Source organism: Artibeus jamaicensis, unplaced genomic scaffold, assembly GCF_021234435.1.
Source record: "Artibeus jamaicensis isolate MK-2021 breed Jamaican fruit bat unplaced genomic scaffold, CSHL_Jam_final contig_432, whole genome shotgun sequence".
Classification (NCBI taxonomy): domain Eukaryota; kingdom Metazoa; phylum Chordata; class Mammalia; order Chiroptera; family Phyllostomidae; genus Artibeus; species Artibeus jamaicensis.
This window is the reverse complement of record NW_026521828.1, coordinates 1,905,537-1,917,888: the sequence shown is the minus strand read 5'-3', so window position 1 is coordinate 1,917,888 and position 12,352 is coordinate 1,905,537.

Genomic DNA, 12,352 nt, shown 5'->3' with positions numbered 1-12,352 from the left:
CCCCTTCCTAGTGCCTGCTGGTGGTGACCTGCAGCCCAGGTTTAATTTGAGACCCTGGGGAGTTTAGGTTTTCCACAGAAGTGGTCTCCTCCTCCCCACAGCCTAAATAAGGCTGTGAAATAAGTCAAGCAGCATAAGCTAGAATATAAACTAGATTTCTGTTTTAAAAGATTTTGTTCTTTCTAATTAAGAAACATTTCCCTTAAAAATATGGCCATTCTTATCTTGATTCAGTTCAGTGTGAAATGAAGTGAAAATTTATCATAATTAATGCATATAATGACATTCTGAAGCACATATAAGCACACACTCTTTGCAAATTTGCCAACTGGCTTTGAATGGAGTCTCATCTCACTGTGTAGTTTGGAGGTTGAGGAGGGGGATGGAGAGGGAGAAATTTTCTTTGTTATTAAACATGGTGTTTATTTTTTTTGGAAATACTGCCAGTGGGGTTTTCCTATGTAGTATTCCAGAGCATGAGCTCTGATTTGTAGTGAGGGATCCCTTTAAAATTATCCACATTTGTTGTATTCTGTTTTCATTAGAAATAATAGAAATACAGGGTTCTAGCCCCAATTTTTATCTATGATTGTGGCTAGTTTCCTAAGAAGGATAAGTGGCATTTGTATGCCTCCCCTAACCTTCTGGCAATTCTTACTTGTAGCCAAAGCATGAAGTCAGCAAGCAGTGTATTTTTAAAGAACAGAAGGAAATGACCCTAGCCTTGATTGTGTCTTTTTTGCTAGTTAATTTTGCCTTTCTGACTAAATACTATCTTCTTTCCTAGATGGGGTATAAATACTTGTTTTCCCCCTTTTATAAAAACCATATCTTCCTATACCCTATCTATTGCATGTAGCCAATATTTTTATGTCCCTGCTATTTTAACACACAATGGGTTGCCTACCTGAAAGGTGAGATGTCTCTTTTCATCAGACTTCCCATCCTGTCCTTACCTGGCTGGCCACTGTTGCTTTGACACTTGAGACTAAGAACATCATAACTTCCACCATATGCCATTCCTTTAGAGTCTTCTCTTCATTGGGTATCTTAATTTACAGTCATGTGTCATTCCACTAATTACCAGCTCTTTGACCTTGATCAAGACCATCGTGTCAGGAGTCCATCATAGAAGTGTACCATTTTATACCTGGCCATCTAACCAGTCCATTCCTACCACAACTCTTGCCTTCCTCACCTTCACCCCCAGAGGTATTTCTTGTCTCATTTCTACCCCCAAAACAGCATGGTTCATTCTGACAGCCTTCGTACCAAAAGTAGCTCTCCAGCTTCAAAATACCTATTTATCTCCCGTCCTCCCTCCCTCCCTATTCCTTCTCATTCTCCCTCCATTTTTGCTATTTTACTTTCCATCCATACACAATTTTAACTGTTGAGTTAGTTCATGTTTAATAATCAAGTGATTGTACACAAGTTCAAGTTTCTAATTGTATTGAAAACTTTTCATAGGGCTTTGGTATTTCCAGTTTGCTACACTTCCTACCATTCCCATCGACACACACGCTTGGATGGCTCTTATCAGCTCACTTATGCTATCGTTGTTTTCTCTGCTATCTGCCCTTTTTTATTCACTGATGTTGCCCACCTGATCTCCTGGAGATTTGAGATTATAACCTTCGGCATAGATTTATTTATAGCCAGAAGCAAGATAGGATTTATTTTTGGAAAACAGAGGCCCAATAGTTAAATAATTTCCCCAAGGTCAAGTTATCCAATGTACAGTTTTTAAATTAAATCCAATATCTTCCTCTTATGCTAGTGTTACTCACATTTGAGTGTGCCTCAGAATCCTTGGTTGGTAAATAGATTGTTATTCTACATTCCAGAGCTGCCAATGTACTTGGTCTGGATTAGGACCAACACATCTTCATTTCTTACAAGTTTCCAATTGATGCTGGTTAGAGGACCACACCCTAAGAACTGTTATGCCTTGCCATTGTGCTTTTCCGGTTTATTCCCATAATGCCCTTTTCGTATACCTTTGAGACAACATTACTGTAATAGTATCTACTCTGTTTCCACTCAAGGTTTCTGTGAGTTTCAGATTGTTGTAAACTGCAAAGAATGATACAAAAGGAACGTAAGGCCTGTCTCCTTCACTGAGGTGTGTGTAGGCTTGATAAAATCTGGAGAGTGTCTTACTCATGATAATATTTCTAGACCCCGATAAATAGAAGTACTTTATAAAGGTCCATTGAATAAATCAATGATGAAAAGGTAAGATCCAGGACTTGGTTAAAATTAAATGTAAAAAATAAGAGAGAAGTGGAGACCCAGTCCCTACCAATCAATAACTATTTACATTCAGGAACATAATTCCTAAGGAATGTCTGTGCTTCTCTGATTTATCTGGTAGCTTAGTTATGCTTGTGTTAAGAATGCAAAAGGAAGCAGTGAATCATTCACTGATAGTGCTTCTAATAGTTTCTCCTCTGGGTAGAAAGACTTTTCTGCATAAACACGCAAAGGATTGTAATCACTACCCAGAGACCGAATCCTCTGCCCTGACATTTGGAAAATGACTCTATATGCTGACAGTCCCACAGGATGGGAAATGCAATAGCTCTGCTCCTAGTGTGTAATAAGGTTGTGAAACTTAATTGACTGTACCCATACATAGTGGGAGAAGCTGTGGTTGTGTAATGTGTACCACTCTTAATACATGGGACCCCTCACAGGCCTCCTGCAGAATCTCAGTGGTGTGATTACACAACACCGTGGAGCACTTGGATGTCAGGTGTCCTTGTTGTCCATACCAGCCCCAGCTCAGTTCCATTAACTTGCTCTCTACTCTTTTCTTCAGCCTCTTGGTCTCACTCCTTCATACCTTCCTCTCTTATTTTCCATCACAGCTTTACACGGAGCCACTCTGATTCCTCTGTTCCCACCTCCCCTTCTCACTGGAGTCTCTGATTGGCCTTCAAACATTGATAATTAAGACCTGGCCCTTGTCTTTTTATTCCTGTCCGATACTGCTGTATGCCCTCTAATCCACCCTAGAGCGTTTCAAAAATGTCATCAAGACAGGCTGCTACACCCTTCCCCACTTCCCATCCTAATTCCCTTACCGCTTCTGTTTTATTTCTGCACTCATGAGTCCAGAACAGCTTTGTAACAGATACCAACTGTTCCCATGTTCGAACACTTCTCAGTTCCCATCCTGCTGAGCACCACTGGCCACATTTCATGCCATGAACCGGGCCTGCTGCTCGAAGCCTCTCTTCCCGTGGTGTCTGAATGAGTACAGATTACTGGCTGTGTTTCTTCCTCCCTAACCACTGCTGAGAAGGCCAGCTTGCAGCCACAATCCTGAACGTCAAAGTCCAGTACTCTCTCTGCAATCTCCTCCTCAGTGGTCTTCCACTCCTGGTACTTAACGTCATATAGACAGTAGCCTTCACCATCACTGCTCACACACCCATGCCTCTCTCTCATGGACAGGTTTATGGATCCACTGGCCACCAGACAACTCAACCTGAATGTTTCTCAGGTGCATCTCTATCTTAAAAGGTCCAAAATTTTACTCTTCAATTCCCAGCTCCTTACCCTATCCACACTGGACAGTTTCTTTTTTCCCCCTGCTACATCTAACCCACAGATTCATGGGTTTCCACGAATCTATTTCCAACCTGGTGTTTATCCTCAGCTACACCGTTCTGGGGATTCATCATCCTTTCTGTCTCTGGAACTTGACCCCTCCTGGTCATCTCCCTGAAATGCTGTTCTCCTTACTCTCAATACAGATAATTCCTATTCATCTGCAATTCTTAAACACTCTTTTTGCAGAAAGGTCTTCCTATACCCTTCAATCCCACTGCTATACTCTCAGGGCATTTATCCAATTTTTTTGTGGCACTTACAATGATTCATAATTCCACTTTCAAATGAATGTTATGTTATCTCCTTAATATCCTGTAAGCTGTATGGATGCAACATCCTCATTGCTTGTCTTTTCTTTGCTAATCAATGTATCATCACCCAGGGTAACCCAGCATGTAAAGCATGTTGGACACTTAGTAAATACCTATTCATTTAAAATATGTCCTCTACAATTTTTATTCTCACCAGGTTTTCCCTAGCTCCCATCTCTGTTTGGACTTCCCCCAAAGCTATTCCTTCTTCCTCCCTCCCTCCTACCCTCTCTCTCTCTTCCTTCCTTCCTTCCTTCCTTCCTTCCTTCCTTCCTTCCTTCCTTCCTTCCTTCCCTCCCTCCCTCCCTCCCTCCCTCCCTCCCTCCCTCCCTCCCTCCCTCCCTCCCTCCCTCCCTCCCTCCCTCCCTCCCTCCCTCCTTCCTTCCTTCCTTCCTTCCTTCCTTCCTTCCTTCCTTCCTTCCTTCCTTCCTTCCTTCCTTCCTTCCTTCCTTCCTTCCTTCCTTCCTTCCAAACATGGACTTGCCAGTTACAGTTAAAATTTTTATCTACTTATAAAAAAATTAGTTTTATTTAAGATTTAGTTTACCTAAATGGATTCAGATAAATAAATATATGCTCAACAGCAATTTTTTTTATTTTCCTTTGTTTTGTTTGCTCGTTTGCTTCTCTCTTTTTAAATTCAGCTTTGTAGACCCAGACAAGGTAGAAGAGATACAGCTACTAGATGACCAGAATCCATAATTCTTAAAGACCCGGGATGAACTATGTCGATTCATTCAATCATTCACTGTTCATTCATTTAATTACTTATTTAGTCATTTATTTATTCATGGAATTAATTACTTCTGCAGACGCTACTTTGCATTATGTACTTGTAGGGCATAAATCTTGGATCCCCCACTTAGTTGATGAGTTACCGTGACAAATTAATTCTGTATTCCTCAGTTTTCTCATCTCTTAAGTGGGTGAAAATAGTAACTAACTTAAGGGATATTGTGAGGAGTGATTTATGACACACAGGTTTGACCAGCACCTTGTAAACTCCCTATAAGTATTAACTAGCATTATTTCAAATATTGCCATTAACTAACTATTGTTTTTTCAGGTGTGGAGTTACACAATGTTCGACAAAATAAAGTTTATGCCTTTATATAGCTTATATTCCAGTGCAAGGCAAACTGTGGCTCTTTGGCCAAATCTGGCCCCCTGACCATTTTTTTTTTTTTTTGCTAAGGAAACTTATTATAATACACCTAGTTCATCCCTTTATATTTTGTCTAAAGCTGTTTTGTGTTGCAATGGTGACCTTGAATAATTGCTGTGGAGATTGTGTGCCCTGCAAAGCAGAAAACATTCACTATTTTTCTCCTTAGAGAAAGAGTTTGCTGACCCTTGTTCTATGCAAATATGTGTTTATGCAAATAAACATACTTTCTTTAGGAGATAGCCCCATTAGTGGAAAATCCACTGGAGACAGGGAGACCTGCATTAATATTCTATTATTCTTTTTTTTTTCAAGATTTCATTCATTTATCTTTTGAGGGGAAGGGAAGGAGAGAGGGAGAGAAATATCAATGTATGGTTGCCTCTCTTGGGTCCCCTGCTGGGAACTGGCCTGCAACCCAGGCATGTGCCCTGACTGGGAATTGAACTGCGATCCTTAATTTGCAGACCCGCGCTCAATCTGCTGAGCTACACCAGCCAGGGCAATATTCTATTATTCTTATTCTACCACCATCTCCTTGTAGTTTTTGTCTAACACTTGTCTTCCTGAAGGCTCAGTTCCTTGATTCCCAAAAGGGCTCAATGTCTGTGTTGATGTGTTTTTTCAGGATTAATACGAAAATGTATATACAGTACCTGGACATATTGGTGCTCACTAAAACTTTTTCTATTTGAAGAATAAAGGATTTAGCTTACATGGAGAGTATAAGTATAAATATTATTACAAATTTACAACTACACTGAATCATTTTATATCAGAAGTTGAAATAATCATGGTCTATAATAAAATAAGCTTCAGTCAAAAAAAAAGATTTTAATTGCAGTAACTGCAAAGAAGGGATATGTTAAACCTCACTTTTCATTCTAGTGCTATTTCTATTTTATCATCTCAGTTGTAGTTTACATCTGCAATAGTTAAGTTAGAAACTTTACTTCTTTATATGCTAATAATGTTCCACTAATAATTAGATTTCCAAGGTGCTTCTAATATAAAAACCAACTGAAGATATTGTGTAAACTACTTAGGAGAACATTCTAGCTCTATAAGAGGGACACAATTTGTTTTGTTTTGTTTTGGTGCCTCTTTAATAATAGCTTAAAACAATAAATCTATGAGCATTTGTTTTTTCACAGTAGTTAACCAGTCAGTAACATTGCCTACAAAATTCCAATTTAAAAAATGACCTTTAAAGATGCCATATAAAATTAAATTTTAATGAGTGATAATAAACGGTGATACTTTTCACAGGAGGAGACCCAGTGTTTGCCTGGAGCCCTGGCTGCCTGTCATCCACGCCAGCACTCTGCTATTGCGTCTCCCTTTCATTATTTTCCAGGGAGGATGATGGGACAGCAGACACTTTGAAGTCGCAAGAACAGTTTTAATATTGCGCTTACCGAAGGCGGTCTTCATCGCTGGTTAATTAGGCAGATGGACCTCCATTGCTTTGGTCATGATTCTTTTGCAGAGTGCTGCTTCGTCCCTCCACAAGGGCAGCTTAAAAGTAGCTGAGTTTTCCTTTGATAATGTGGCCTGATTGAAAAATAAATCTTCAGGATTGGGCTTTAAAAAAGGGGGGTGCCAGAACTCTCCTACAGTTCTGTAGAGAGAGCAGCACCCTCTTCACTAGGGCCTGCTTTCAGATGGAAAACGTAGCAACCAATCAGATGGGGTTTAGGAAGAGAAAAGCTTAAGCATGTGAAGTAAGGGAATCACACTGTACCTGACACCCACAAATGGCTTGATGGCATCCTCAGTGTCACAGGAATGCTCATCAAGGCTTTTTAGGCCCAGTTCTGCAGTCTTCTCTTAATCCTTTGGGACCCTGGAGTCTATGATCCCATTTACTGAATGAGAACAATTTATCATCAATGTGTAATAATCATGACAAACATAGCTATCAATTTATTGTTTCTAGTTTAAATTTCAAAAAAGTGGGAGCTTTCTGCTTTTTATGGACACTCTCGCTACCCCTTTTGCTCCAAGGATCCTGTAAGGAGAGAGCTAAGCCATCCGGTTTCATCGGAAATAAAATACGTGTGAGTCCTTAAATCTTTGGAAGCCCCCATCCTTTGCAGTCTTCTTTTCCTTGATATGTAGAGCATAAAACAATACAAATTTGTAAAAGTTCAGAGCCAAGTGACCTCAAAAGGGCACTGAACAGGATGGTGGGGAATGTTCGAGGAGAATGCATTCCCAGGGAAGGCAGGATACTTGCTTCCTCTGAAGCTCTCTCTAAGACGGGCTGCTTGTGTGTTTGCAAGGTAGGGGACTGACTCAGTGCATCACCCTCTGTTTCAAGATGATTAGAAAACTGTAATTCCCAAGAAACAAGAGGTGAATTCTCACTTTCTTCACCAAGGGTCTAGAGATGAACTGACACCTCTAATTACCAAGGACTGTGGGTACCACTCTCACGAACAAGCTGCTATAAATGAAAAACCTGAATTGCTTCATATCCAGTATTTCATGTAAATGCATTTTCATCTGAAATACAGTTGTTAGTGCAGCTTTATTTGTGTGTGTGTGTGTGTGTGTGTGTGTGAGCATATGATAGAAGGATGTGGTTGTACCAACTCCTTATTCTATAGCTATTGTATTGTTAGTTGTGTACTATCGCTAAAGAGCTAGGTGTCTTTACCCAGCCATTGCTTGTTCTTCTAATAGTAGTGGGGTCCTGTGGGGTCATTCAGTTTTTTGACTTAAAACAAAATTGCAATAAGCAAATAAGGTGACACTTCCATTTTCAACAACCTTGGTCTTGACTTTTTTCTCAGAATTATACCAAAGGGCATTGGGTATCAAACCACATTTTCTTCTTTATTATTTTTGAAAGTATTTCGAATGAATAGAATCTGCTTATCAAATAAATATGCTTAAATTTTTTTTTAAATTAAAAAAAATAATAGCATCTTATTTAAGTAGAGTTGGTATTATGTATATTATGTATAACACATGTAATGATTCAACAGTTTTGTACCTTACAATGGAATCACCCCACTAATAGTAGTGGTCATCTGTCACCATGCAAGCTTGCTTAAACACTTAAAATTAACTCTTAATGACCCGATCATTCAATCAGCTATTTTTACTTTGCATCCCCCTCTTCTCTTCATGTTAAAAGATGAGAAAATGAGCTCAACATGTGACATTTCCACTATCTCACTTTTCTTAGCACATATTGAATTTGGCTATCTGATTATTTCTTTTAAATTAATGTAGACGTATTTAGATATGAGACAATTAAAGCACTAAAATAAATGGGAGAGGGGGCTTGACCTAAATTATTAACAGGAAAGGAAAAATGCGGTTATATATTCTCTTTCCAGTGTAGTTAAATAGATGTTATAAAATTTCAAAGTGAAACATAGAACCAAAACGGTATTCAATTCAAAATCCAAAGACAAATGGACTCCATAGTCTAAATTCCCTGAACAGATGTAGACTGATTTACTTTAACAGGTAAAGTGGATGGTTACTGATAGCAAATACTAAAATAATTTTCAAAGGTACCTTTTGTGGTGATGGGTATGCTTATGGCATAGATTGTATGGATGGTTTGCTGGTACCTACTTAATTCTAAACTCATCAAGTTGTACACATTAAATATGTTCATCTTTGTGTATGTCAACCTCAATAAAGTGGTTTAAAAAGAACCAATTTTCAAGAGGTTGTCAAAGACTGAAAAAAAGCAAAGCTACCATTCAGCAGTTAATTTTTTAATTTGACCCTGGATTAAATTATATCACTGGTAGATGCACTAATAATAAGTGTCTTTTTTTGTTTTTTCTTTCTTTAGGAATGTGGAGTGAATAAAGGCAGGAATTACTGGTGAGGAGGTCAGGGTAAGTCATATCATATTTATTTCTCACTTTTAAAGTGTGCAGAAGATATCACGGGAAGTTTGTTTGAGATCTCTTGGGGGCTCGTGTTTCAGACAATTAGACAAATCGAGTGTTTCAGGGGGAGAGAAAATGATTGCTATAGCCGTGCTGCTCAGAATCATGCCACTTGTCCCTGACATTTTGAGACCGGTGTTTTCTGCGTGGCGCCACCTTGCTGTGTCATCCTGTGGAGTGGATCACAGCCACAGTCACAAGGGAATCTCTGTGCAATCTCCTGTTTGCGAATTGTGAGTCTTAACTCTTTGTGTAGTTTGTTTTTGTCTTTTCCTCGGGTATGGCAAAGGCCATGTCTAAGATTTCATGGTAGTATAAATCTAGGCAGCTGACTATAAGTCATATTCAAGTTTGAATGCAAAAGGTCATAGACTGGAGTTGCTCATGATGTAGTTTGTGTTTTGGTACTTTAGCAGAATGTAGTAGTTGCTGTTCAAAAATGTTTATAGGCATTCGATATTAGGAAGGTATAAAACACTTGTGATAGTATGACCAGTGACATAAAATCAAAAGTCATGGTACTTCTACTGATGACTTACATGGTGCACTTTGCTTTTGAGTGTGCAATAGACATTTGGAATCACCTCCTTCAAGTAGACACAATGAGGTCAAAGTGTTTTCAGATATTTCCTAAAGTCAGTGTGAATGTAAACAAATAACAAAGTCAGAACGAATGACATTTTCATGTGTGATTAGAATATGAAACCAAGAGCTCCTTTAAAAATAAAGGAAAGGAAAAAAGAAGACAGTGGAAGGGAAAGAAAGGAATAAAGGAAAGAAGGAAGGGAAGGAGGGAGTGAGCAAGGGAGAAGGAAGTATGGTTGTATGTAGACTCATTCTTTTCTACTTGTGCATTCAAGAGTCTAAATTGTAATAAACTCAACAGTACTAATTATTGATCCTCGATTGCCTGTGCATTATTGAATGTTGCCAGTTCAATACTCAGTAGGCACTGTACATTTGGGAGGTCATAGAGATTGTACAAAGGGTAGAATTTTCATGTTAGGATTTTCCCCACACATTCAGCTTACTTGGCAATCTGTTAATATCAGTTAAATCTAACTGGTGGGCACATGGATATCTGTAACACTGATTATTCTACTTCTATTTTTGAAATATTTCTTAATTAAACATTAGTGATTCAAAAAGTATTTTTGGAATACCTTCACATGTTTAAAAATGGTTTTGAACTTCATTGCTGTATTATATCACCAACTGATTATTTGGGAGTGAGTGGAATTAGCAACACTTTGTCCAGTGGGTTGCTTTCATTATAGTGAGAATTTTTAATGGATGTGAAAATGGTGAAAAAGTGTCAGTGTTAGATTCACCCTCTTGGACCAACCATGTAGAGAACTTTATATGGCCTGGACAGTCCCAACGTCTACTATCTCTCTTCCAAAATGATGGAATATTTAGATGGGCAAGTGAGCAACAAGAAAAGGAGTATATATCCAAAGCTGCCATGTGATGGAATTAGACCCATGTATGTGTGTGGAATACCAGGTGATAGTTCACAGGGACCTTCCTCAAGAGACTGTTGCTTCATGCCTTTGTCCTTTGGGTAGAAGATGTTTCTTTCTGTCCCCAGTGCAGGGAATACCTGCTGCTTCTGACATTGTCAAGTTTCCCCAAACTGATTTCTGAAATGTAGACGTGGCCCCTGAACTCAGTCTTGGACTAGACAACGTGAGCCAGACCTTTGGGAAGGGGGAGGTGCATAGTTTTAATCTGCATTTTTATCAGCCAAAAGAGTGCTCATATTTGCCCCATGTTGATTGTATAAAGGAGTGCAATTCAGCTCAGTCTGTCGGAGTTTGAAACCTCATAGTCCCCATGTAGATGACTCACAGGCATTTTTTTTGTAATGGGGGCATTTTACCTAAATATTTAATTTGGATTTTCTCATGGAAAAATTAGGAACTCTAATATCACTGAGTGCATGATCTCATATGGCCCAAATATTGTGAAGCTAAGGAGCAACATACTCATTTGGCAAAGACAGGTACTCCAGCTTACCACAGTCCCCTACACACTCTTATGCAGGGGCGTCAAACTCATTTTCATTGGGGGCCACAGCAGCCTCATGGTTGCCTTCAAAGGGCCGAATGTAATGTTAGGACTCTATCATTGTACCTACTCCTTAATAGTTAAGCGAGAGCTTAGCACTGCTGCCGGGTAGAAACAAGGCCCAGGGCAGGATAAAACAAGGTGGAGGGTCAGGTTCGGCCCACTGGCCTTGTATTTGCCACCTGTGCCCTAACATCTTCTGTCTATCTTATTGTACTCACTCTACCTGAACCCTGGAGGTAGAGTCATGTACGTATTTCAGATACCAACTGGACCTATTTCAAAAATGCAAGCTGTGCCTTACATTCCAGGAAATACAGTATGATCACAAACTGCAAGTCCACATTCTGAGAAATACCAAAGCTCTCAATGAGGTGTGTGCAGTTCCGTAATATAACCAAGGTTTTCATGATGTATGTTTACGCTGCCCCCACCGTTCTTTACCACATTGATCAGGACATGAAACTCATCTCCTTCACCAGTAGCTACTTATCCCCACTCAGATAAGCAGTCATCTTTACAGAGGTGTTGCTAATAACAGAGAAGTATCGTATCAGGCCCAGCATGACAAAACTTATTATTTGCGTTAGACTTTAAAGTTCTCTAAAAGCTTTCTTTGTGCCCTGAGGGACATCTCTTTTGAGATGCTTACCTAGAGATTTTACATTCTCTCCTGTCTGCTTCTCCCTTTTATCCATTTTCTTTATTTTCTCATCTGCTTTCTCCCTCTTAAAACACACACACACACACACACACACACACACACACACGCCTCTCTTGGGACCTTTGACCCATATAAAGCAGTTCTTCCTTCCTCTTGCCATCAGCCCAGAGTGTCACCTAAATATAAATCAGGTTTGTTACATTTGTTGTCATTTTGTGTGGTCATTTGTTTGCCTCCGGAAAACCGAGCCCATTCTATGATGAACACTGGGAGCAGCTTCTATGATGATGTTTGCACTCCTTCTCCTTACAAAAACATAGCTTGTCTTCCCCGCCAATTGTGCATGTGCATTGTGTATGTCAGTAGCTGCCATCTGAGTGTCGAAACTGGGACCTGGGTTTTGACTTTGTGTGAAAGGGACCAACCAAGGGAAAATGTCCAAGATGCACAAAAGAAGTCAGATGGGACAGGACCACGCAGGGATCCTGGGCAGTTGCTCTCTTCTTCCTGTGATGTTGGTTGAGAGGGAAATTGTGAGACAGCCAAAGAAGACAGAGATCCTAAGAATGTTAAGGAAGAGAGGGTTTTGAAACCTGTGGAA